A 27,662-nucleotide genomic window follows, 5' to 3' on the forward strand; every position below is an offset into this window, starting at 1 on the left:
GGTGCAGGCGCATTGATTCCTGGGAGTGATGACGTTCAGCTCCCAGGAGTCAACGCAAGAAGGATGTGACGGCGCGGGCCGTGGCCGCAGAGGGAGGAAGTGGAAGAAAGGTAAGTATATTTTCTTCAATATCAAGGTAAGTAATTGAAAAAAAAAAAATTGGGACTATCCATTTCTTTTTTAGGTGACACTGAGCAAGCGGATGGCCCAAAGTGGATTTTGAGGCCAGAACTCCGCTTTAATAAACTTTATTCTGATTTTAAAATTATATACTGTATATGTAACATTTAGTGTATGTTACATTTTGTATATATAACATTTAGTGTATGTTGCATTTTGTAAATATTACATTAAGGGTCCATTCACACTAGCGCGACTTGTCAGGCGACTTGGTCGCCTGACAAGTTGCGGTTGGTCGCTCGCCATTGAGTAGTACAGGACCAGTTCTAATAGGAGCGACACAAGTCGCTCCGACTTAGAAAAATGGTCCTGTACTACTTTGGGGCGACCTGGAGGCGACTTGCATTGACTTCAATTATATGAAGTCCGTGCAAGTCGTGCCGAGGTCACTGTGCGCGCTGTGCACCGCGACTTCACAGGTCACCCCACAAAATCCTGTCGCGGCAGTGTGAATGGGCTGTTAGTGCATGTTCCATTTAGTATATGTTACATTTAGTGTATGATACATTTAGTATATGTTCCACTTAGTGTAATTTACATTTATTATATGTTCCATTTAGTATATGTTTAATTTACTGTATGTTCCATTTAATATATACTCCATTTAGTGTATGTTCCATTTAGTTTATGTTACATTTAGTTTGTTACATTTAGTGTATGTTCCATTTAGTATATGTTACATTTAGTATATGCTACATTTGGTATATGACATGTTCCATTTAGTGTGTGTTCCATTTAGTGTGTGTTCCATTTAGTATATGTTACATTTAGTATATGCTACATTTGGTATATGACATGTTCCATTTAGTGTATGTTCCATTTAGTGTGTGTTCCATTTAGCGTGTGTTCTATTTATTGTACGTTTCATTTAGTGTATGTTCCATTCGGTGTAGGTTCCATTTAGTTTATGTTCAATTTCGTATATGTTCCATTTAGTGTTCCATTTAGTATATGTTACATTTAGTGTATGTTCCATTTATTGTATGTTCCATTTATTGTATGTTCCATTTAGTGTATGTTCCATTTTGTATATGTTCCATTTATTGTATGTTCCATTTAGTGTATGTTCCATTTAGCGTATGTTCCATTTTGTATATGTTCCATTTAGTGTATGTTTCATTTAGTGTATGTTCCATTTATTGTATGTTCCATTTATTGTATGTTCCATTTAGTGTATGTTCCATTTAGTGTATGTTCCATTTATTGTATGTTCCATTTAGTGAATGTTCCATTTAGTGTATGTTCCATTTAGTGTATGTTCCATTTAGCATATGTTCCATTTAGTGTATGTTCCATTTAGTGTATGTTTCATTTAGTGTATGTTCCATTTATTGTATGTTCCATTTATTGTATGTTTCATTTAGTATATGTTCCATTTATTGTATGTTCCATTTAGTGTATGTTCCATTTAGTGTATGTTCCATTTAGTGTATGTTCCATTTAGTGTATGTTCCATTTAGTGTATGTTCCATTTATTGTATGTTCCATTTAGTATATTTTCCATTTAGTATATGTTCCATTTATTGTATGTTCCATTTATTGTATGTTCCATTTAGTGTATGTTCCATTTAGTGTATGTTCCATTTAGTGTATGTTCCATTTAGTGTATGTTCCATTTAGTGTATGTTCCATTTATTGTATGTTCCATTTAGTATATTTTCCATTTAGTATATGTTCCATTTATTGTATGTTCCATTTATTGTATGTTCCATTTAGTGTATGTTCCATTTAGTGTATGTTCCATTTATTGTATGTTTCATGTATTGTATGTTTCATTTATTGTATGTTTCATTTAGTGTGTGTTCCATTTATTGTATGTTCCATTTAGTGTATGTTACATTTTGTATATGTTACATTTAGTGTATGTTCCATGTATTGTATGTTCCATGTAGTAGATAGCGGATTATGTGAATGAGGCAGAGTAGAGGATGATGGTCGGTGTAGGAGATCGGTGCTGTCCTTGGTGCTGATCAGGGTTAATACTCTGTCTCTTCCTATGTGTGTGTTGGTGCTGAGCTCCGGGCGTGTCTGACCTCCGTAGGGATGCAATGAGAGATAGGAGGATCCTGATGTATGGTCCTCCTCCTCCCTCTATATCTCTCTTCATCCTCCTCCATCCACCCACCTCCCCACCCCCCTCCCCAAAAAAAAGCATTGGAGAAGAGCAAGCATCAGTCCTTCCAAGGGGGAGAAATAACGGGTCCCACCATCCCCATCCCCCTCCAATCATCCAGATGGGGACTATGCAGAGGCAGTGACAGGAGGAGGCCCCGGGGAGAACAGACTCCTGACTATTGTGTAAGACGGACTGCACACAGCCAGAGCCATCGCTGTGATTAAAGGTAAGAAGAGATGAGCTGCAGGGTGATCCATCCTCCTCTGATCCTCATCCATGTCTACAGCTTGTCTATGGCTCCTTCTACCTGTGTGCTGCCATGGTGGGATCCATCCATCCATCCATCTCCTGGATGATGATGATGTACAGTCACAGTCTGCATTGTGTGCCTGGCCAGGTTATGTGCAGCTATAGGCCTTTCCTTCCTCCAAACAGGACTGTGTAGGATTTTCTGATTGAAAATAGAAATCCAGCCACATTATTTCTAAGATATGGATTGTCAATGCTAACCTGCTACTGAGTACTGACCTTCATAGAATAGATCTGATTGCATGCATTCTGCAGATAAGGCAATGGCACATAAATATGCCCAATCATCCCCATGTACAGATATTCTGCTGATGGCTGATCACACATCAGGTACAGAGGTAGAGGAGACAGCAAGATGGACTCAGAGGGATGCAGCAAAATGGAAGGATAACAGCAGGCTGGGTTGGATGACAGATGGGTGAAGGTTAATGCACAGCTGCAGAGAGGGGGAGATCTGTTAGATTTCTTGTATGATGCCTGGGTTTAAAATGTAACAATCCCATCATGTGAAAATACTACTGGATAAATCCATAAGAAACATCAGACAGTCAGCCATAGCTTGTACAGCTTCATCATCAATCCTGTAAACAGCGCAGAGTTAGAAGAAGTACAACTTCTGGCTCTGCACCCCTCATTAACTCTTTAAATGGCACAGAATTGTCCTCCATGGGGTCTTTTTTTACTTGGAGGCTGTCATTCCAGATTTGGCCATGAAGGGGCACTAGAGGCTCATTCTTAAACAAGGGGGTGTGGTGTTGGATTGTGACTACACATAGCTGTTTGGACCACATAGGGGTGTGTGTGTGTGTGTGTGTGTGTGTGTGTGAGAGTGTGCACGTTTGGGTTCAATGGACTGAATGTCACTGGCGTGTTCATGTATGTGTATATGCATATGTCCATATGTGTTCATGTATGTGTATATGCATTTGTCCATATGTGTTCATGTATGTGTATATGCATTTGTCCATTGTGTTCATGTATATGTATATGCATTTGTCCATATGTGTTCATGTATATGTATATGCATATGTCCATATGTGTTCATGTATGTGTATATGCATATGTCCATATGTGTTCATGTATATGCATATGTCCATATGTGCTCATGTATGTGTATATGCATATGTCCATATGTGTTCATGTATATGTATATGCATATGTCCATATGTGTTCATGTATATGTTGTGTATATGCATTTGTCCATATGTGTTCATGTATGTGTTGTGTATATGCATTTGTCCATATGTGTTCATGTATGTGTATATGCATATGTCCATATGTGTTCATGTATGTGTATATGCATTTGTCCATTGTGTTCATGTATATGTATATGCATATGTGTTCATGTATGTGTATATGCATTTGTCCATATGTGTTCATGTATGTGTATATGCATATGCCCATATGTGTTCATGTATGTGTATATGCATTTGTCCATATGTGTTCATGTATGTGTATATGCATTTGTCCATATGTGTTCATCTATGTGTATATGCATTTGTCCATATGTGTTCATCTATGTGTATATGCATTTGTCCATTGTGTTCATGTATATATTCATGTATGTATAGGACATGGGTGGGGTTTTGACTTGTGATTATGGTTATGATAGGGTGGATTTTATCACATGCTGCCATATTTGTAAACAAATAGGTTTGGTACATAAAGCCGTATTAAACCCAAAACCAAAATGTAAAATACTGCAGTGCTATTAAGAGTTAACAGCACCCCCTCGCGTTTCTTTTAAAGCAGCGCATTTTGTTTGCAGCGGCATGTGGGTACGGGAACACATGGGATTTACACACGTTTCTGCACCCGCACAGATTGAACCTAGCCTAAGCTGCAATATAATAAATGTTTATTCTGCGTTTCATTCTGCTTAATTTAAACCCCCACTGAATGACACTTAACTTTGCTAAAGCACTGTGTATCATAAACAACTGACATTTATGTCTAAATAAATTACACCTTTGACCTTTGTTTAGTCCATTGCTGCTGATTTCCTGGGGTGCCTTCCTGTCTATATGTGCACCAAACATTGTTGCATGGCACTTCCCAGCATGCCTGGGTAATGTGTGTTGAAACTTGTAGTCTCCACTAGAGGCCAATGTGGCAACACAGGAAAAAATGAAGAGACAGGTACATGTCATTGTCGCTGTATGGGCTCATTCCCATAGGGGGCAGGCTCTACCACCCCTCTGAAAAGTGATTTGGGGTAGATTGCTTTTTCATAGGGGATTGCGGTTTAGAAGGTGAAAATACCACCTCCAGAATGCCAACTATTTATTTCAACCCCAAGGGGGATTTTAATTTGAACTACATTGCTGAAACTGCCATAATCGCATTTGGCCCTCGGTTACAGTGCAGGTCCATTGACATAAGTGGGGGAATTTGACAGGTGGTGTTACCTATTAAGCTCGACCTGCTTAATTAAAATTGCACTGTGAAGTAGGGATCAAATAATGTATTGAGGGCCGATCTGCACTTTCCCCGATATTCCCCACCAAGGTGACCGATATTGCCGATATTTCGGGAAAGTGCTTGTACTGGAGTGATGCCTGTAGCTAGAGGCATCACCCCGGTACTGGCATCCATAGCCGACAGTCGGCTGTCTTGTAATAACAACCGATGGGGCTGAGAAGCCGCTCGTCTGTCATTACAAGGAGTGGGAGGGGTGCCCCCTCCCCTCCTGCCGCCTTCCGCAGCTCATCCGGGTCTCCCATTCAACCCTGAGACCCAGGCAACCAGCCTGCACGGCAGACGAAGACCCGATCAAAGCCACATTCGGCTCTGATCGGGTCTCCATGCAAAAACCCGGAAGTGATGTCATGACCTCACTTCCGGGTACTCTGCGCCAGATTAAAAAAAATGACGGCATTTAAAACAGCTAAACTTGGCGTTCTGAATGCTTTTAAATGCAGAGGAGGGGTTTGGGGTCTTTTAGACCCCCAGATCCCTCCACAAGAGTACCTGTGAAAGAAAAAAAATTATTTTTTTTAAATGTACAAAAATATCGGCCAATACCGAAATGCATTGACCAAAATATCAGTATGGCCTCTTTCACACAGGCGTTCTGTATGTCCGTATATCACCCCATCCGTTTGCGGGTGATATACGGACATAATGCATGTCAATGGGATTGCGGATGTCAGCGGATGACCATCCGCTGACATCTGATTTGCATCCTTTCAGTTCTGTTCTTTGGAATGGAACAGAACCCTATTTTTTCTTCCGTTTAAAAAACGGAAAGGACGCAAAATCGGATGTCAGCGGTGTCATCCGCTGACATCCGCAATTCCATAGACATACATTATGTCCGTATATCATCCGCAAACGGATGGGATGATATGCGGACATACGGACCGGATGACACAAGTGTCATCCGTGCCCGTAAAAAAAAAAAAAAAGTGACTGAACGGACGACAAAAAAGGAGCGGCCGTGTGAAAGAAGCCTTTCGGTAACGAAAAACTGATATGTCGATCACTACTATGAAGCATCATAAACAGAACTGAGCAGCAGCCATGTCCACTTGTACGTAGTCAGTTTGGGGTGGTAAAAACACAGATCAACCACCTGTTTTTATTGCCCCTGGTCACCTGAGTGAACTTACCATACACTATGCAATCTGATTTTACAAACTCCTTTGGCTCTAACAAAATTTACGTAATGTAAACACCTGTACGATTGGATAACAATTGTTTGGATTGTGTAGGTTTGTCCTAATATTACATAGTTTTGGTAACTTTAAAGTGAATTGTACAATCAAATTATATTGTGTATGGCCGCCCTAAGGCCTGATTCACACCTATGAGATTTTCAGTGCATTTTCAGTTTTGCAGAAACACACTATAATCCATTTACCATGATTTCATATGGGTCATGTTCACATCTGTGCGTTTTTTGTAAAGGGTCAGGGACCTTTTTGCCAGCAGCAGGTTGCTTTTTTGAATGCATTTCTGCTGCAGTTTTGCTGATTTCCCCTGCATGACAACAGAAATCTCCAAAAAAGGCAAAAAGCATCAAAAACGCATGTCAAAAAACGCGGGAAAATGCATCAACTGCAACTTGCATAAGTGTGAACCTAGCCAAGTGCTTGGACAATGGACCTTTGTGGCAGGATGACTTTATATACTATGATCATCATATTCATTTATTATGGTAAAGATTTATATAACATTTTAGTGACTAGGTTTGCATAAACTTTGTCAATAATTTATATCAATCAGCTGTATTTCTCTTGCTGTTCTGACTACAGCTACCTGAATTTTGATTGGTTGCTATCGCTAACGGCGTTGTGTAAATCACCGATGTCTTGTGAAGGGTCTTATTGAATGAAATATTTGTAGAATGATGTATATATGAGGTCTCAGCGGAAATCTATATCAATATGCTGTGGTTGCATCATTCTCATTGTTCATATGCTTTCGGCTTTACGCATGTGTTTGTTAAAACAATCAGTTGTGTTTTTTGTTTTTTACAATTTACATAGGTCATTGCTGCTTTTCTTCATTCATTATTTGTTTTAATTTTGAAAGCAATGATGTGTGTGATGTTGTTGTATTTGTACATAGCTTGATCAGTGCCCCCTGTACAAGTCTGCCTTCTGAGACTAGCTCCTAGTGTTGTAGAAAAGATTTCTGGGACTAGATCATGGTGTTGTAGAGCAGATTTCTGGGACTAGATTATGGGGTTGTAGAGCAGGTTTCTAGGACTAGATCATGATGTTGTAGAGCAGGTTTCTGGGACTAGATCATGGTGTTGTAGAGCAGGTTTCTGGGACCAGATCATGGTGTTGTAGAGCAGATTTCTGGGACTAGATCATGGTGTTGTTGAGCAGGTTTCTGGGACCAGATCATGGTGTTGTAGAGCAGATTTCTGGGACTAGATTATGGGGTTGTAGAGCAGGTTTCTTGGACCAGATCATGGTGTTGTAGAGCAGGTTTCTGGGACTAGATTATGGTGTTGTAGAACAGGTTTCTAGGACTAGATCATGGTGTTGTAGAGCAGATTTCTGGGACTAGATTATGGTGTTGTAGAACAGGTTTCTAGGACTAGATCATGGTGTTGTAGAACAGGTTTCTTGGACCAGATCATGGTGTTGTAGCACAGGTTTCTAGGACTAGATCATGGGGTTGTAGAGCAGGTTTCTGGGACTAGATCATGGTGTTGTAGAACAGGTTTCTTGGACCAGATCATAGTGTTGTAGTACAGGTTTCTGGGGCTAGATCATGGTGTTGTAGAACAGGTTTCTTGGACCAGATCATGGTGTTGTAGAGCAGGTTTCTGGGACTAGATCATGGGGTTGTAGAACAGGTTTCTTGGACCAGATCATGGTGTTGTAGAGCAGGTTTCTGGGACTAGATCATGGTGTTGTAGAATAGGTTTCTGGGACTAGATCATGGGGTTGTAGAACAGGTTTCTTGGACCAGATCATGGTGTTGTAGAGCAGGTTTCTGGGACTAGATCATGGTGTTGTAGAGCAGGTTTCTGGGACTAGATCATGGTGTTGTAGAGCAGGTTTCTGGGACTAGATCATGGTGTTGTAGAACAGGTTTCTTGGACCAGATCATAGTGTTGTAGTACAGGTTTCTGGGGCTAGATCATGGTGTTGTAGAACAGGTTTCTTGGACCAGATCATGGTGTTGTAGAGCAGGTTTCTGGGACTAGATCATGGGGTTGTAGAACAGGTTTCTTGGACCAGATCATGGTGTTGTAGAGCAGGTTTCTGGGACTAGATCATGGTGTTGTAGCACAGGTTTCTGGGACTAGATCATGGTGTTGTTGAGCAGGTTTCTGGGACTAGATCATGGTGTTGTAGAGCAGATTTCTGGGACTAGATTATGGGGTTGTAGAGCAGGTTTCTGGGACTAGATCATGGTGTTGTTGAGCAGGTTTCTGGGACTAGATCATGGTGTTGTTGAGCAGGTTTCTGGGACTAGATCATGGTGTTGTAGAGCAGGTTTCTGGGGCTAGATCATGGTGTTGTAGAGCAGGTTTCTGGGACTAGATCATGGTGTTGTAGAGCAGGTTTCTGGGACTAGATCATGGGGTTGTAGAACAGGTTTCTTGGACCAGATCATGGTGTTGTAGAGCAGGTTTCTGGGACTAGATCATGGTGTTGTAGAGCAGGTTTCTGGGACTAGATCATGGTGTTGTAGAACAGGTTTCTGGGACTAGATCATGGTGTTGTAGAATAGGTTTCTGGAACTAGATCATGGTGTTGTAGAACAGGTTTCTTGGACCAGATCATGGTGTTGTAGAGCAGGTTTCTGAGACTATATCTTGGCGTTGTAGAGCAGGTTTCTGGGACTAGATCATGGTGTTGTAGAATAGGTTTCTGGAACTAGATCATGGTGTTGTAGAACAGGTTTCTTGGACCAGATCATGGGGTTGTAGAGCAGGTTTCTGAGACTATATCTTGGCGTTGTAGAACAGATTTCTGGGACTAGATCGTGGTATTGTAGAGCAGGTTTCTGAGACTATATCTTGGCGTTGTAGAACAGATTTCTGGGACTAGATCATGGTGTTGTAGAACAGGTTTCTTGGACTAAATCATGGTGATGTAGAGCAGGTTTCTTGTACTAGATCGTGGTGTTGTAGCACAGGTTTCTGGGACTAGATCATGGTGTTGTAGAGCAGGTTTCTGGGACAAGATCATGGGGTTGTAGAGCAGGTTTCTGGGACTAGATCATGGTGTTTTAGAGCAGGTTTCTGAGAGTAGATCATGATGTTGTAGAGCAGGTTTCTGGGACTAGATCATGGTGTTGTAGAGCAGGTTTCTGGGACTAGATCATGGTGTTGTAGAACAGGTTTCTGGGACTAGATCATGGTGTTGTAGAATAGGTTTCTGGGACTAGATCATGGTGTTGTAGAACAGGTTTCTTGGACCAGATCATGGGGTTGTAGAGCAGGTTTCTGAGACTATATCTTGGCGTTGTAGAACAGATTTCTGGGACTAGATCGTGGTATTGTAGAGCAGGTTTCTGAGACTATATCTTGGCGTTGTAGAACAGATTTCTGGGACTAGATCATGGTGTTGTAGAACAGGTTTCTTGGACTAAATCATGGTGATGTAGAGCAGGTTTCTTGTACTAGATCGTGGTGTTGTAGCACAGGTTTCTGGGACTAGATCATGGTGTTGTAGAGCAGGTTTCTGGGACAAGATCATGGGGTTGTAGAGCAGGTTTCTGGGACTAGATCATGGTGTTTTAGAGCAGGTTTCTGAGAGTAGATCATGATGTTGTAGAGCAGGTTTCTGGGACTAGATCATGGTGTTGTAGAGCAGGTTTCTGGGACTAGATCATGGTGTTGTAGAACAGGTTTCTGGGACTAGATCATGGTGTTGTAGAATAGGTTTCTGGGACTAGATCATGGTGTTATAGAACCGGTTTCTTGGACCAGATCATGGTGTTGTAGAACAGGTTTCTGGGACTAGATCATGGTGTTGTAGAACAGGTTTCTGGGACTAGATCATGGTGCTGTAGAGCAGGTTTCTGGGACTAGATCATGGTGTTGTAGAGCAGGTTTCTGGGACTAGATCATGCTGTTGTAGAGCAGGTTTCTGGGACTAGATCATGGTGCTGTAGAGCAGGTTTCTGGGACTAGATCATGGTGTTGTATAGCAGGTTTCTGGGACTAGATCATGGTGTTGTAGAGCAGGTTTCTGGGATTAGATCATGGTGTTGTAGAACAGGTTTCTGAGACTATATCTTGGCGTTGTAGAACAGATTTTTGGGACTAGATCGTGGTGTTGTAGAGAAGGTTTCTTGTACTAGATCGTGGTGTTGTAGAGCAGGTTTCTGAGACTATATCTTGGCGTTGTAGAACAGATTTCTGGGACTAGATCATGGTGTTGTAGAACGGGTTTCTGGGACTAGATCATGGTGTTGTAGAACAGGTTTCTTGGACTAGATCATGGTGTTGTAGCACAGGTTTCTGGGACTAGATCATGGTGTTGTAGAGCAGGTTTCTGGGACTAGATCATGGGGTTGTAGAGCAGGTTTCTGGGACTAGATCATGGTGTTGTAGAGCAGGTTTCTGGGACTAGATCATGGTGTTGTAGAGCAGGTTTCTGGGACTAGATCATGGTGTTCTAGAGCAGGTTTCTGGGGCTAAATCATGGTGTTGTAGAACAGGTTTCTTGGACCAGATCATGGTGTTGTAGAACAGGTTTCTTGGACCAGATCACGATGTTGTAGAACAGGTTTCTTGGACTAGATCGTGGTGTTGTAGAGCAGGTTTCTTGGACCAGATCATGGTGTTGTAGAACAGGTTTCTTGGACTAGATCATGGTGTTGTAGATCAGGTTTCTGGGAGTAGATCATGGTTTTGTAGAGCAGGTTTCTGGGACTAGGTCATGGGGTTGTAGAGCAGGTTTCTTGGACTAGATCGTGGTGTTGTAGAGCAGGTTTCTGGGACTAGATCATGGTGTTGTAGAGCAGGTCCAACTCCTGTAGAGAACAGACTGTCAGGTGTACAGAAGTGGTGTGTAGCCTGTCCACTAGCATTGCACTCTGTACATAATAAGAGCTGCACACTAATTTTCAATATGGCAGCTCCAATGGGGTGACTTTTTATGGAAATTGGTAAAATGCATTTCCTTGTTTTATTGTTACATGTCAAATGCTAATTCCATGGCACAGCTTGTTTATTTGTTCCCTAAGGCCCCTTTCATACGGGTGCCTCCAGTTTGTCTCAGCAGGGGATTCTTAACAGGATCCTCTACTGAGTCAGATCAAAAGGAAAACAGATGCCATACATGTGACATCCATGTCTGTTCCGACTCTGCTGTTTTTTTGTTATTCATTGATCATGAGGGAAAAAGTGACCCATATAATCCCTATATTCCTATATCCCTATTCTATAGGGATACATTGCAGTCCATTTGTGATTGGTCTAATTACAAGTCAAAAACGGACTGATGGAATGCCCTTGTGAAAAAGGGTATGAAACCCAAAACCAAAAATGTAATATTTTGCATCTTACCAATCCTTCCATGTGGTGGCTGCATTAGTTTTATTTTTTCCCCCTCTGTGTTCACCTGGTGATCTGGCCAGTAGCACAACTCTTGTATTAGGCCTCACGCCCACTGAACGTGTTTTCAGCTATTCCTAGAGGCATCTGGCATTTTTTTCCTGCCTCTAAACACCCCAACATGTTAGCCCATATGCACACATAGGCTTTTGGAGGAGTTTGGTGGCAGGGGGGAAAATAAACTGCTAGTGCTTTCAGAAGCAGCAGAGTTTTGGCAAAAAAAAAAAAAAAAACGCTTTCCACTTTTAAACAAATGTAAATGTGTTCAAATGCTCATTAAAGCGGAACTACGCTTTATCTGAACACCGCAGACCAAAAACACAATTTACTTCATTTTTGTTATTCAAATCAAACTCAGCCATCCATCTATGTCTCCATGCTTTATTTTGATGAGAAATCACTTTGAAAAACATCCCTCTATCATTTCTGGCTGCAGCCATCTTCAGTAAGGAGAGATGATTTATGTACCATTTACTTCCTGGAATCCATCTGCCCTTAGCTCATGCATATAGGCAGGAGGGTGTGCTTAGCTCATCCATCAATTCCTTCCCTCCTGAAGACTCCTGGGATACCTCATATCATTTGCCTAGGCATGGAAAGATAGAAGTAATTGTAAAAAGGCAAAAAAAAGTTTAAAACAAGTAAATAAGATATGCTTTCTTATCTAGTTACTAATGCTACCCGCATGAGTATTACAAATCAATGTTGATTGAGAGAGTGAAGTTCCACTTTACCTCTAGGCATGTTTAGTGCTTGAGCATTACTTAATTTAAATAAATTGTTATTCTGGCTAATCAAATAAATTAGCGCCCAAACATTTTACGCCTGTAAAATGCGCATAAACGCGGTACACACTTTTACAAGCGTTTTTTCTTCTGCCTAAATGCTACTGCCAGGCGCACAGGATTTTAGCAGAGGGGGCAAAAGGTCCCGTGTGCATGAGGCTTTACACTCTGGATGAAGGAGCACAGGGGGCACAGCAGTGTCAGTCTGGGAGGAGGGGAGTGTTAGATGGACTAGTAGATATAAATACACCAGCAAATTGAAGCCAAACTCCAACTAATGCTAGGTTTACATCTACACGTTTTTGTGTGGGTGCATTTTCAGAGGCACAGCAGCCCATTCATTTGAATGGGCTGCTGTACCTACAGAAAACCCAAGGATAAAGTCCCTGGTCCTTCTCCTAAAACGCAGCTGCAGCACCATGCGGTTTTGTGCATCTAAAAACACGCTGCATTTTCTGATGTGTTGAGGTGCCATTAAGAACTAGTGCCCCCCTGCACATCTGCTAAACAGCAGGGTATTTTGGCTGTGGGTGGGGAAACATGTGCGATTTACATGCGTTCCCGCGTATGAACCTAGGCTTATGCTTTATAAGAAATTAAAGCAAGAGCTTTGGTTATATAGGAATAAAAGTTTTACACAAATTAATTATGTATATATATATCTATATATATATCTATATATATATATATATCTATATATATGTAAAATTTTAAATATTTGCTGTTTGGATTTAATACCAGTTTAATGTGACCATACACAGGCAGATCTTTCATTGGGATGGAAATAAAAGATTTAAGATCCGCTGAGCTCCCTGTTTGCCAACTATTGCTGAGCACATCTGATGTTTATTCTTCCTAATGTTACTTTTCTGAATACATGGTTTGTGCAGTATGTGGAATTTGTGTCCAGCATGCTGGAAGATTTATTTTAATGGCAAAGTCAGTTTTCCACTCTCTTCCACCCACTAGTAATCACTCGGTCATTGAACAATTTGCAGCTCAGTTGTCACCTGCAAAGCTTGACGTTTCAACATAGTAAAGTACGGTAACTAATCAGAAATCCCATAACTGGTGAACATGGAACTGTAATCTATTTTCTGTACCATGTCCATCATTATCATTCTTTGCACTGCCTTCAGATACACCTGTGATGGGAGAAATATAAGGCCTGCCCCTGCTAACCTCCTCCTGAAAATGCTACTTTCCTGGCAGTGCCTGATTTATATACTTCCTAGTCATTATCCTAGAACAGAAAAAGCTAGAGAAAGGTTTGGATTCCCTATTACTGTACTTCAAAAAGGTCAGAAATGGCAGAATTTCTTTATTTAATCAACTCAGAGTTTGCATAGATCATTAGAGTTTATTTTATCCTTTAAATAAAAATGTTAAAGTGGTTCTAAACCTCTAAATAAACACAAAGCATATCCCTCTATAGAGTGTACATGTCTCAATCCAGAGCACTAAGTGCCATTTCTGTCTGCTGCTTCATTCCTCTGCTATCAGCATGAATCACTTCTGGAAAGTTTTCCTGATACCAGTGTTAATTTTGGCATCGAGTTATAGTCTTTTGACTAAAATGCCATTTTAGTTTTAGTCCCATTTTAGTTATCTGCAATTGTTTTAGTTTTAGTCAAATTTTAGTTGACTAAAATCTCCAGTACAGTTTAGTCTAATAAAATAATTATAGTCAACTAAAATCAAATGTGTTTAGTTAAATTGTAATGCATTATTTAAGTATTTCTATAGAATTTCCAAACTCCTTATTTACTCCTGGAGTAAAAAAAAAAAAATCTAATATCACGTTATTTATGGTATTAAGGTTTGAACAAACTCACAGATACAGATTTAGGCACTCTGGACGGTCTGAGGAGGCCTGTAATGCACACAGTGCTCTGGACATGGATAGTCTGAGCGCAAACCTTTAGACTGAGCAATGGGGGGGGGGGGGGGGGGGAGGGGGGGCGTCAATGCAGAGTGCCCACAGCATTGCCCCCAATCAATTGCAGAGTGCCCACAGCATTGCCCCCTATCAATGCAGAGTGCCACAGCAATGCCCCCAATCAATGTAGAGTGCCCACAACATTGCCCCCAATCAATTGCAGAGTGCCCACAGCATTGCCCCCAATCAATGCAGAGTGCTGCCCACAGCATTGCCCCCAATCAATGCAGAGTGCTGCACACAGCATTGCCCCCAATCAATGCAGAGTGCTGCCCACAGCATTGCCCCCAATCAATGCAGAGTGCTGCCCACAGCATTGCCCCCAATCAATTGCAGAGTGCCCACAGCATTGCCCCCAATCAATTGCAGAGTGCCCACAGCATTGCCCCCAATCAATTGCAGAGTGCCCACAGCATTGCCCCCAATCAATTCAGAGTGCCCACAGCATTTCCCCCAATCAATTCAGAGTGCCCACAGCATTGCCCCCAATCAATGCAGAGTGCCCACAGCATTGCCCCCAATCAATTCAGAGTGCCCACAGCATTTCCCCCAATCAATTCAGAGTGCCCACAGCATTGCCCCAAATCAATTCAGAGTGCCCACAGCATTGCCCCCAATCAATGCAGAGTGCCCACAACATTGCCCCCAATCAATGCAGAGTGCCCACAGCATTGCCCCCAATCAATGCAGAGATGCCAGCGTTTCCCCCCGCGAGACCCCCCCCCCCCATGCGACCCGTACACTTACCTCACGGCAGCTTCTCTTCAGTCCCCGCGTCTCCTCACTCCTCCCGCCTCCTCCTCGGACCTTGGCCAATGGCATGGGGTGGTTTTCCTTTCGGCCAATCAGGCTCCCTGATTGGCCAGGAGGAGGATCCGTGTGACAATAGCAAATTTTCATTCGCTATTGTCACACAATGGGCGAGCTCTCGGGGCGCACTGCTCACTACCTTCACCGTCTTCACGCGGCTGCGCGGTCTCAACTTGTGCTGCGCCGGACCGTCAATTAGACTGCGCAGCCGCGCATGCACGCAGCTTAAAGGGAACATTGCTCTGGACATGGATAGTCTGAAGTGGAGGCCTGTAATGCATTGCACACAGTGCTCTGGATGGTGGTCTGAGGAGGCCTTTAATGTACACAATTTTTTTGGACAGTGGTCTGAGAAGGCCTGTAATGCTTCACAGTGCTCTGGACGGTGTCGGCAATGCTACACATTGCTCTTTATGGTAGTCTGACTCTGAGGAGGCCTGTAATGCTGCATAGTGCTCCGAATGGTGGCTGTAATGCTATACAGTGCTCTGGATGGTGGTCTGAGGAGGCCTGTAATGCTACACAGTGCTGGATGGTGGTTTCAGGTCTTTGGGATGGCCTGTAATGCACAGTGCCCTGGATGCCAGTGGTCAGAGGAGGCCCAAAATTCACACACGGTGCTCTGGATGGACAGTGGCCTGAGAGGAGGCCTCGGGCCTGTAATTGTAATGTACACTCTCACAATGGGTGCTCTCTGCTCTGGACGGTCGTCGTCGTGACTCCGGAGTGGGACTCTCATCGGGACTCTGGAGGACTGTAATGCACAGTGCTGCTGTGGACAGTTGTCTGAGGACTCAGAGGCCTGTAATGCTGGCTGCACAGTCGTTTGCTTGCTGGGAGCAGAAGCAGGCAGTGCTCTGTGGAAACTGGAAATTAGTTCACGAGGGTAAACATACCTGCCTCACATTTTGATTTTGTTCACATTTAGTAATGAAAACAGAATTGATTTTTGTCATAGTTTTCGTCAGTGGACGAAAATGTGGTGTACTTTTCGTTTCGTTTTCGTCACTGTAAAAATGCAGCTGAGGAAAATTTTGACGAAAACGTTTTCGTTGACGAATCTAACACTGCCTGACACCAACAGAAAAATGGTGACAGGGGAGGGACCTCCAGCAGATTGACAGCTTTAGCTCTGTTCCTGTGTTCTGTATGAAGGGGAGCGTGTCTCTTTCATCCAATCAGTTCTCAGAGCGCTCCTTACTGAGCTCTGCAGAGTGTAACTTCAGCTCTCTGCCCCCTTTTTTTTCTGAACTCTTAGACAAGCTTATAAATTCAGGACGTAGAGAAGCGAAGACTGCAGATAAACAGGTATAAATTATATGTAAAAAAAAAATAATATTTATAACATTCTGGAGAGGACTGTGAGCGTGTTGGATCCTGAAGTGGTGCCTTTGGAGAGTTTTAGCTCAGTCTTGCCTGAAGCGTTTAACTGCACCGTTTGGCTGCATGAGAGGTAGCCAAATCTTTTTGGTAAGAGGCTGCATAATTCGAGTGTTGGTGAAGGATTCTTCTGTATATCCTTTCATCACACAGCCTATGCCTATCTTTTTGGATTAACTGCATCCACTTTTTGGGATTTCACATTTTGAGAGACTTTAATTTCACATGTTTCACTTGCTTACTTATACCCCCTTCCCGCTCACGCCAAGTTTCAGCTTTCAGCGCTGTCGCCTTTTGAATGACAATTGAGTGGTCATGCAACACTGTACCCAAACAAAACTTTTATCATTTTTTTTCACACAAATAGAGCTTTATTTTGGTAATATTTAATCATCTCTGGGTTTTTAATTTTTTGCTAAAGAAACAAAAAAAGACCGAAAATTTAGAAAAAAAAGATTTTTTTCTTTCATAGTTTGTTATAAAATTTTGCAAATAGGTAATTTTTCTCCTTCACTGATGTGCGCTGATGAAGCTGCACTGATAGGCTGCACTAATGGGCACTGATGAGACGTCACTGATATGTGTCACGGATGGGCACTGATGAAGCTGCACTGGTGAGGGGGCACTGATGAGGGGGCACTGATAGGAGGCACTGATAGGCGGCACTAATAGGCAATGGTAGGTGGCACTGATAGGTGGCAATGATGGGCACTGTTTGGCAGCACTGGTGGGCATTGATAGGTGTCACTGATTGGCAGCACTCATAGGTGGCACTGGTTGACCGCACTGATTGATGGGCATAGATTGGGACTGTCCCTGTAACAGAAGCTGGTTACTGGCTTTCTTCCTTTCTCCGAAGGACTCAATGATCACAGAGGGCACCTGTGGCGCACGAGCAGCGCGATCATGGGAGGACGTCTATAGAGGCCCTCCCGGCACTGGAAGCTCGTGCTGTAGCTGGCTATAGTGCGGGCAAAAAGTGGTTAAAGAGTTAGCACTGCATTTTTTTTTTCTTACTATATGATTTATTTGTATGGCCTACATATTGTGCTAGCTGCTATGTGCTTAGATTTTGGGAGGTCCCATCTAAGCGCTGGTTTATAAATTGTATTTTTTTACAGGTATAACTAAAGCCGGGTACACATGGATCGAATGTCGGGAGACATTTTCCATTTAAAAAATAAATAAATAAAAAAAGCAACGTCCGACATTCGGCTTGTGTGTATTTCGTTCTGTTGGATGTGCATGCTGGAAAACCAGCAGCTGACTGACCCCTGATCAGAGGTCTCAGCCAATGGCAGGGAGCGCTGATAGTAATGTTCTGGCGGGGGGGGGGGGGCATCCCACTTTCAGAACACAACTGATCAGTGGGGGAGATCGCGTTACTAACTTTGCATAGTTCACATAGTTGGTACAGCGGCTCTGACCCACTGGGTTGAACTGCGTATCACCTGAGGATGGTCCCGTCACAAGGTATAGTACAGTATGCAAGGGTTTACAACCACTTTAAGACATGAAGAAATCAGAATATATATATATATATATATATATATATATATATATATATATATATATATATAGTATATAGTATATCTTGTTTGCCAGTGCCGGCTGAGTAATGTTTTTAGTGTTGATGCAAAATGATGACGCTGTGTCTAGTATTGTATTTATTTTTACAAAGACTTGGAGTGTGCAGATCTCTAGAATTTTGGCCTCCGTGGAGATAATAATTTATGTGTATTTATGTGGCTAAGGGTAGAAATGCTGAGCACTCACAGGCTTGGATCAATGTTTATTGATTATTAGTAAGAAAACATTAAGTGACAGATAATATGAAAGCCTAGAAGAGCTTAGAGTGGGCGGGAGGAGAGAGACTCCCTGAATGATGAGGTTACACCAGCAAGCTTCCCATGTAAGCTCTTCAGCATGGGTGGGGGTCCTTTACTAAATCAATTACTCCATGCTCTGTTTTGTTCTCTGCTCTGCAATGTATAAATTTCTGTCCGTAGAAGACTAAAAACAGTCTGTAGAGGAAAAGGATGCATGTTTTGAATCCAGAGATCTCTACCCCATGTTAAATAACCGCTCCAAAAAGTCGATCTACAAAGGCTTTGGATTTGCTGGTGAACATTGGGGCTGGCAGTTGGTTGACATTAGAGAATGGTCAGATGAACCATCCGAAAGCCCCCCGCCACCCTGTACCTACAACTCATGGCTCAGCGAAGTGTTCCAATTTGTTCTTAACAGTGGATGGAAGATGAGAGCAATAGCAGCACTGGTAATCACAGATGGGAAGGGGCCAATGGTGCTCTCAAGGATCATGACATTTGGTCAGCTGTCATGCTTGTCCCGCAAACATGAAATTGTTCACTAATCTAACTGAAAACAGCAATCGGCAGCTTAAAATAAATCTGACACTAACACTTAATATGACACTAACGTAGGCAATTTCAACTAAACATAAAGAATGCATAGGTAGAGGTGAGAAGATCCGGAAATATGAGCAAGTAAACTTAAAGTGGTTGTAAAGAGGGTTCCAGTGGCAACCTGTGAAGCTCTGGTGAACTCCATGCCCTAGAGGGTTAAGGCAGTGTTGGAAAATAATGGTGGCCACACAAAATATTGACACTTTGGGACCAATTTGGACATTTTCACCTAGGGGTGTACTCACTTTTGTTGCCAGCGGTTTAGACATTAATGGCTGTGTGTTGAGTTATTTTGAGGGGACAGCAAATGTACACTGTTATACAAGCTGTACACTCACTACTTTACTTTGAAGCAAAGTGTAATTTCTTCAGTGTTGTCACATGAAAAGATATAAAATATTTACAAAAATGTGAGGGGTGTGCTCACTTTTGTGAGATACTGTAGGTACACAAAGTAATTTTAACAGCAGGAGGGGAGGAGAGGCACTGACCCCAGCTGACAGGCAGTGAGGGGAAGAGAGGAGAGACAGTGAATGACGGAGGCACGTAAACTGACCACAGGGTCAGGGTTTAGCAGTCATGATAAACGTGGTCAGTTTACAAAGGGGGGGGGCAGCACCAGGCAATGTCAGCCAGGTCAGGTAGGTAGAAGCAAATCAAAGCAAAAATGGTTTATTCTTCAATTGAATAAATGAACAGACAGTGCGATGGGGAACAGATGTCCAGGTTGACGCGTTTCACGGCTCACATGGCCGCTTACTCATAACCGTTATAAACGGTTATGAGTAAGCGGCCATGTGAGCCGTGAAACGCGTCAACCTGGACATCTGTTCCCCATCGCACTGTCTGTTCATTTATTCAATTGAAGAATAAACCATTTTTGCTTTGATTTGCTTCTACCTACCTGAGTGCGGTTCTTCTACCTTAACCTTGCAAAACTTCCGGATGACGGGTCTTACCAGCACCAGGTTAAGTGGACACACCTGAGCGGCTTTGCTTTTCCCCATTCCTAATGTCAGCCAGGTATTTTAGATGACACAAAGGGGTTTATTTACTACTAGAGAGTGCAAAATCAGTCACACATCTGCAGAGACACAAATCAGCTTCTAACCTCAGCTTGTCGAATTAAGCTTTGGCAATAAAATCTGGAAGCTGCTTGATTTCTCTGTAGAAGTGTGACTGATTTTTCACTCTCCAGCTTTAGTAAATAAACCCCAAAGCAGTGGCGTACTAACGGGGGGGGGGGGCGGTCCGCCCCAGGTGCCACGCACTGGGGGGGTGTCAGGCTGCTCGGAATATCAGTCAGTGTGAAGGAGCTGCACCTCCTTTAGTCCGCGCTGCTCGCGGGGGCGGCGGCCGGCGTGAAGAAGGTGAGCACTGAGCAGCCTCCTTCTGTGTGACTGTCTGGACTGGAGAGGAGATGGGACAGCTGGATATAGAGGGATTCATCTTTCCGTATTTCTCCTGCTGCCGTTGAATGGCTGATTCTCCTCTCCCTCCTGCAGTCAGTTAGCGGCAGCAGGAGGAATATGTAAAGATCAAATCATCTATATTCAGCTGTCCCATCCCCTCTCCTATACAACTTGCTGGCCCCCTAGTGCTCTCCAGCCCCCCCTCCCCCTGCTCTTAACACCCCCCCCTGCTCTTAACACCCCCCCTGCTCTTAACACCCCCCCTGCTCTAAACACCCCCCCCCTGCTCTAAACACCCCCCCCTGCTCTAAACACCCCCCCTGCTCTAAACACCCCCCCTGCTCTAAACACCCCCTTGCTCTAAACACCCCCTTGCTCTAAACACCCCCCCTGCTCTAAACACCCCCCCTGCTCTAAACACCCCCCCTGCTCTAAACACCCCCCAGTGCTCTAAACACCCCCCTGCTCTTAACACCCCCCTGCTCTTAACACTCCCCCTGCTCTTAACCCCTCAGTGCTCTTGCCCCCCAAAGCGCTCCTTAGCCCCCCAGTGCTCTTCAGCTCCCCGCAGTGCTTTCCATCTCCCCCTATGCTCTCTGGCTCCCCCAGTGGTCTCCACCCCCCTGTGCTCCCTGCCTCCCCCTCAGTGAGTTCCAGTTCCCCCCATGCTCTCCATCCCCCTGGTTTTCCCTGCCCCCCCCCCAGTGCTCTCCACCCCTGCGCCTTCCAACCCCCCTACAATGCTTTTCAAACCCCTCTTAATTCTCTCCAGTCCCCCTCCGCGCCCTTCAGCTCCTCCAGTGCTCTCTGCTTGCCCTGTGCTCTCCGACCCCCCTAATGCTCTTCTATCTTCTATCATGTCTGCAGTCTCTGACCTTCTTTTGTATCATGTCTGCAGTCTCTGACCTTCTTTTGTATCATGTCTGCAGTCTCTGACCATCTCTTGTATCATGTCCTCAGTCTCTGACCATCTCTTGTATCATGTCCTCAGTCTCTGACCATCTCTTGGATCATGTCCTCAGTCTCTGACCATCTTTTGTATCATGTCCTCAGTCTCTGACCATCTCTTGGATCATGTCCTCAGTCTCTGACCATCTCTTGGATCATGTCCTCAGTCTCTGACCATCTCTTGGATCATGTCCTTAGTCTCTGACCATCTCTTGGATCATGTCCTCAGTCTCTGACCAACCATCTCTTGTATCATGTCCTCAGTGTCTGACCATCTCTTGTATCATGTCCTCAGTCTCTGACCATCTCTTGTAATATGTTCACAATCTCTGACCATCTCCTGTATCATGTCCTCAGTCTCTGACCATCTCTTGTATCATGTCCTCAGTCTCTGACCAACCATCTCCTGTATCATGTCCTCAGTCTCTGACCATCTCTTGTATCATGTCCTCAGTCTCTGACCAACCATCTCCTGTATCATGTCCTCAGTCTCTGACCATCTCCTGTGTGTTGTCTGCAGTCTCTGACCATCTCTAGTATCCCGTCCGTAGTCTCTGACCATCTCTTGTATCATATCCTCAGTCTCGGATTTCTCTTGTATTGGGTCCGTAGTCTCTGACCATCTCTTGTATCATGTCCTCAGTCTCTGACCATCTCTTGTATCATGTCCTCAGTCTCTGACCATCTCTTGTATCATGTCCTCAGTATCTGATTTCTTCTGTTTTAGGTCCGTAGTCTCTTACCATCTCTTGCATCATGTCCTCAGTCTCTGACTATCTCCTTTAGCATGTCTCCAATCTCTTACTCAAACTTAAACACATTGATAATAGTATTAGCTATCTGTCTATGCCAAAGGTAGGACTGTGCAGGGGAGGCAGAGAGTGCAAAAGGGGGAACTGTGATTAGAGAGACAGGGGGGGGGGGGGCAGACTGCAAAGGGCACTGTGATAGGGGGGCTGGGAAATTTGTGCAATAAATATTCTTGGAGACATTACAAATTTTTGCGGGTGTTTTTACATTTTAAAGTGGGGGGGGGGGGTGCCAGATATAAGATCCGCCCCGGGTGCCAAATGCTCTAGGTACGCCACTGCCCCAAAGGGAAAATTACACAGCACAAGCACTGTGCTATTACTAATGCTTTAAAGGAACAAGATCCATTATTATTATTTTTTTTCTTTTTTACGGTTACAAAAATTAAAATGTCAGATTGGGCTCTCTCATACCAATAGAAGCAGAGCCAGAGGACCCAGGCCAAGCTCAGCTTTTCCAGGATACAATGCCAATATCTCTGAAATCACTGATATTCCACATGGTGTATCCAGTGAAGGTAACCTCTGCATATCATTTTTTTAAATTTTACAACCATTTCAAGCAGCTTGTACAACATTACGGGCTCATTTGCTCCAGAATACATGCTTTGACATGCACTGATCATGTGCTTTGCATTTTTGCATGCACTGCTATGTGGTTTTATATGTAGTGCTGGGTTAATTTTTTTGCTTTTTTAATAAAGACATTGTTATACTTTCACTAACATATACTACAAGCAAGTCACAATATGCTGCAGCATGATAAAAAGCTGCCTGCATCATTTGTTTGCAGCACACACCAATGCAGAACTGAAAAAAATATAAAATAAACATTTTTTAACTTGTCCATGTATTAGTAATGCGTTGATGATCCATTAAGGTTAGTGTATTCTGACAGCTGCGGGTACTGCTGTCAGGATACAATGTCCCGGTAAGGGGGGGTTCCTCCATCCACCTCGTTTGTGTGGATAGAGGAATCTGTTTTTTTATTTTGTTTTTTTATTTTTTCAGCCTATTTATTTGAATGCAAAAAAAAAAAAATGGCCACCCCCCCCCCCCCCCTTCATGACCAGGCCAGGCCATTTCTTGCTCTTTGGCACTGTATTAACTTAACTAACAATTGTGCGGTGATGCAACGCTGTACATAAATTAAATTTATATCATTCCCCCCCCCCCCACAAATAGAGCTTTGTTTTGATCATATTTGACCTCTGGTTTTTTCAATTTTTTTGTGCTATAAACAAAAAAAAGGACAATTTTGAAAAAAAAAATATTTTATACGTTCTGCTTTAAAACATATGCAATAAAATGTTTTCAAAAAGTATAATTTCTTCATAACTTTAGGCCAATATGTATTCTGTTACATATTTTTGTTAAAAAAAATATATCAGCGATATTGCGGCGGGCAATCTGACACTAACTGACACTTTGTGGGAACCAGTAACACTAATACAGTGATCAGTTCTAAAATTATGCACCGTCACTGTACTAACAAGACTGGCTGGGAAGGGGTTAAACATCTAGGGCGATCAAAGGGTTAAATGTGTGCCTAACCAGTGTTTTTGTATTTACTATGTGCTGTTTTTACTAAGGGATGTGCTGACAGAACAGTACTCTGTATTGTTTACATAGGCAGAGCTCTGTTCTGTGTCTCTTCTCGCTGATCAGAGGGTGCTGGCGGACATCCATTAGCCAGCACCCGCTGATTGGCTAGTGCTGTGTGTAATCACAGCACAGCTGTGGTGCGCATGTACGCTTACACCCCTAGCCAGAAGTGCCGGAATACAAACTAAGTACATTATCCGGTGCAGGAGAGTCGCTCTATCGCCGTACTCCTACGTGAGGCGGTCAGCAAGCAGTACTCCTACGTGAGGCGGTCAGCAAGCAGTTAAACAAAAAAGCGTATTCTGCATAAATGCAAATTTAGCTGCCGCCATGGATACGTATCATTAAAAACAGAAACACTTTTAAAACATCCAATCAAGTTTACATTTACCGTAGCTGATCTACAACATTTTAGAAAGATTACAGATTCACTCTAACGGGTTCACACTGAAAACGCGGCAATTCCCAAAGTCTTTCCCGCATCACATCAATGAGAACCGAGTCTGGCAGGTAGTTTGTGTTTGTTTTTTGTTTTAACTGGATGGACATGCGTCTACATTTTTAATAAGTATTTCAAATGTGTCTTTTGGATCACTGAGTTGAGTCATATTTTTTCCATTTCAATTATCCAGCTATTTGTTTACTGTCTCAGACTTATTATGATCTGGTAGATTTGTATACATACCTCACTTAAATGATTGTAAACGTTTGTTTTTTGTAAAAAAAATAAATAAAAAAAATAAAGGGTTTTGCACAGAGCATCCCTGATCCTCCTTTTCTGGGGTGCCCCAGCGGCGCTCCTGGCTCCTCCTCTTCATCGTGTGCCCCCACGGAGAGACGCTTTCCATAGAGGCACCAATGCGGGTACGCTCATGAGTCCTGCTGCTGCGTCCATTGACACAGACAGTGGGACTCGGCCCTGCCCCCCGCTCCTGTGTCACTGCATTTGATTTAGCAGCCACAGAACCAATGGCTTCTGCTGCTATCAATCTATCCAATGAGGACCCGAGACAGCAGATTGAGCTGCTGGGCACGTGCTCGTCGCTGAAGCGTCTGGGTTCAGGTAAGAATAACGGGGGGGGGGGGGAGGGTCTGGGGGGCAACTTCAACCAAGAAGGTTTTTCATCTTAATGTGTAGAATGTATTAAGGTGAAAAACCTTGAGACTTTACAACTCCTTTAAAGTTTAACTAAAAACATTTTTTTAATGTTTTGTCCACAGGCAGGCTCTTTTTTGGAAAAGAGACATGAAATGTTTCTTCCTGCAAAATTAATTAAACTTACATGCTTTTTGCAATCCTCTACATAATATAAATGGAGCTGTGCATGCGCAGCCCGTTTACATTTCTGGCATAGGGCCATTGTGCCGGGATGAATGACTCCCACGCATGTGCGGGAGCTGAAGACTGGACTTGGAAGAAGCCAGATAAAATAATTTTCAGGTGTCAGGGAACCCCTGCTCAAAATGATATCTACAGCTCACAATACATTAGTGTGTTTAGTAAGTTGTAGGTATATTATAAGAATAAATCATGTGGCATATTAGGGTATTTGACTCCACGGGTAGATCACTTTGTAACCCTCTCCATGCTCTATATTAGGGGTCTTCAAACTTTCTAAGCAAAGGGCCAATATACTGTCCTTCAGGCTTAAGGGGGGCTGGACTGTGGCCAGTGGGAGTAGAAACATCCTTGGTATCAGTAAATTATGTTCCATCATTGATTTTAGAGGTTTGAATAGTGCCCGATTACTGGTGTAAGTTGGAGGGATAGTGCCCCATAGATGTTGTCTATACGAGGAATAGTAACCCATTACTGGTGTAAGTTGGAGGGATAGTGCCCCATAGATGGTGTTTGTGCGGGGAAAAGTGCCCCATTACTGGTGTAAGTTGGAGGGATAGTGCCCCATAGATGGTGTCTGTGCGGGGAATAGTGCCCCATTACTGGTGTAAGTTGGAGGGATAGTGCCCCATAGATGGCGTTTGTGCGGGGAAAAGTGCCCCATTACTGGTGTAAGTTGGAGGGATAGTGCCCCATAGATGGTGTCTGTGCGGGGAATAGTGCCCCATTACTGGTGTAAGTTGGAGGGATAGTGCCCCATAGATGGTGTCTATGCGGGGAATAGTGCCCCATTACTGGTGTAAGTTGGAAACTTAGAGCCCCATAGATGGTGTCTATGCGGGGAATAGTGCCCCATTACTGGTGTAAGTTGGAAACATAGTGCCCCATAGATGATGTCTGTGCGGGGAATAGTGCCCCATTACTGGTGTAAGTTGGAGGGATAGTGCCCCATAGATGGTGTCTGTGCGGGGAATAGTGCCCCATTACTGGTGTAAGTTGGAGGGATAGTGCCCCATAGATGGTGTCTATGCAGGGAATAGTGCCCCATTACTGGTGTAAGTTGGAAACCTAGTGCCCCATAGATGGTGTCTGTGCGAGGAATAGTGCCCCCTTACTGGTGTAAGTTGGAGGGATAGTGCCCCATAGATGGTGTCTATGCAGGGAATAGTGCCCCATTACTGGTGTAAGTTGGTGGGATAGTGCCCCATAGATGGTGTCTATACGAGGAATAGTGCCCCATTACTGGTGTAAGTTGGAGGGATAGTGCCCCATAGATGGTGTCTATACGAGGAATAGTGCCCCATTACTGGTGTAAGTTGGAGGGATAGTGCCCCATAGATGGTGTCTATACGAGGAATAGTGCCCCATTACTGGTGTAAGTTGGAGGGATAGTGCCCCATAGATGGTGTCTATGCAGGGAATAGTGCCCCATTACTGGTGTAAGTTGGAGGCATAGTGCCCCATAGATGGTGTCTATACGAGGAATAGTGCCCCATTACTGGTGTAAGTTGGAGGGATAGTGCCCCATAGATGGTGTCTATGCAGGGAATAGTGCCCCATTACTGGTGTAAGTTGGAGGCATAGTGCCCCATAGATGGTGTCTATACGAGGAATAGTGCCCCATTACTGGTGTAAGTTGGAGGGATAGTGCCCCATAGTCCTGGGTTTAGTAACGCTTTCAAAACAGGACTTTCTATCCCACACAGGTAATTTACTGAAATTTGAATAAAACTGGGACAAGTACAGTAGAAATGGATAGTTTAAAGTGAATGCAAAGTTATACTTTAAGGGGGAGAACCCTTACTTTAAAACTTTCTTTATTTCATCTCTGTGCTATCATACTCTAAGGAGACTATGCATATCTGCTATAAATTAAATTTAAGATGGTCTTTGAATAAAATGTTGAAAATGAAAAAAAGCCCTGCATGCTGGACCTCAGAGAAGATCTACAGCGTGCATTATATTATATAGTTGTAAGATTTACCTGCATTGTATACAGTAAAACCATTGTGATATATGTGAGGCTGTTGTGAAATGCAGGAAAAGCAAAATAGAAGTGTTGATTCTCTTGAAGCATTGCATGCTTGTCGATATGATGCTGTTTTAGAATGATCAATGTTCCAGTATAATTCCCCTAATTAAATAAGCTTGCTTGCTACTGATGTCTTCTTGGCAACGCCAACCTGTTATGCATTAATCTGCCGTTTCCACTGCATGAAGATATTATCTTTGTGCTGTGTTCTTGCAAGCAAATGGGGTTATGATGGTAACATTTTCTTGGAGATGAAAATCAAATATTGTACCGTTGCGGTACTGGAGACTCAAGGGGTTAATGGATGAACACATCAGGGCCATATCTGCCACAAAGATCTTGCAGGTCAATGCCTCGGGCAGCAGAAAGATTGGGCAGCACCCATGCACAACACTGACATTGGGATTTCAGTTTTCCTTTATTCTTGTTTTTACTGCCTGCTGCTGGAGAAGGAATGATCTGCTCTTACCAGAAACAAAAGGGTAAGGGAGGGCATAGTCTGCTAAGAGAAATGATGGGATGATGGCAGCTTGTCTTT

The 27,662-nt window shown here is 43.2% G+C and overlaps 1 protein-coding gene across 2 annotated transcripts in view; it reads left to right on the top strand.

The window, feature by feature from the left end:
- The first annotated feature begins 2,244 nt into the window (after positions 1 to 2,244).
- Positions 2,245 to 27,662, top strand: part of MAP3K12 (mitogen-activated protein kinase kinase kinase 12) — a 217,838-nt gene continuing 192,420 nt past the window's right edge. For both annotated transcript variants that reach the window (XM_082247686.1, XM_082247687.1), the window contains exon 1: positions 2,245 to 2,522. The gene's annotated coding sequence lies outside the window, so the exon portion shown is untranslated. The remainder of the gene's footprint in view (positions 2,523 to 27,662) is intronic.

The sequence above is a fragment of the Pelophylax lessonae genome (genome assembly GCF_965119305.1).
Source record: "Pelophylax lessonae genome assembly, chromosome: 2".
NCBI classification, from domain to species: Eukaryota; Metazoa; Chordata; class Amphibia; order Anura; family Ranidae; genus Pelophylax; species Pelophylax lessonae.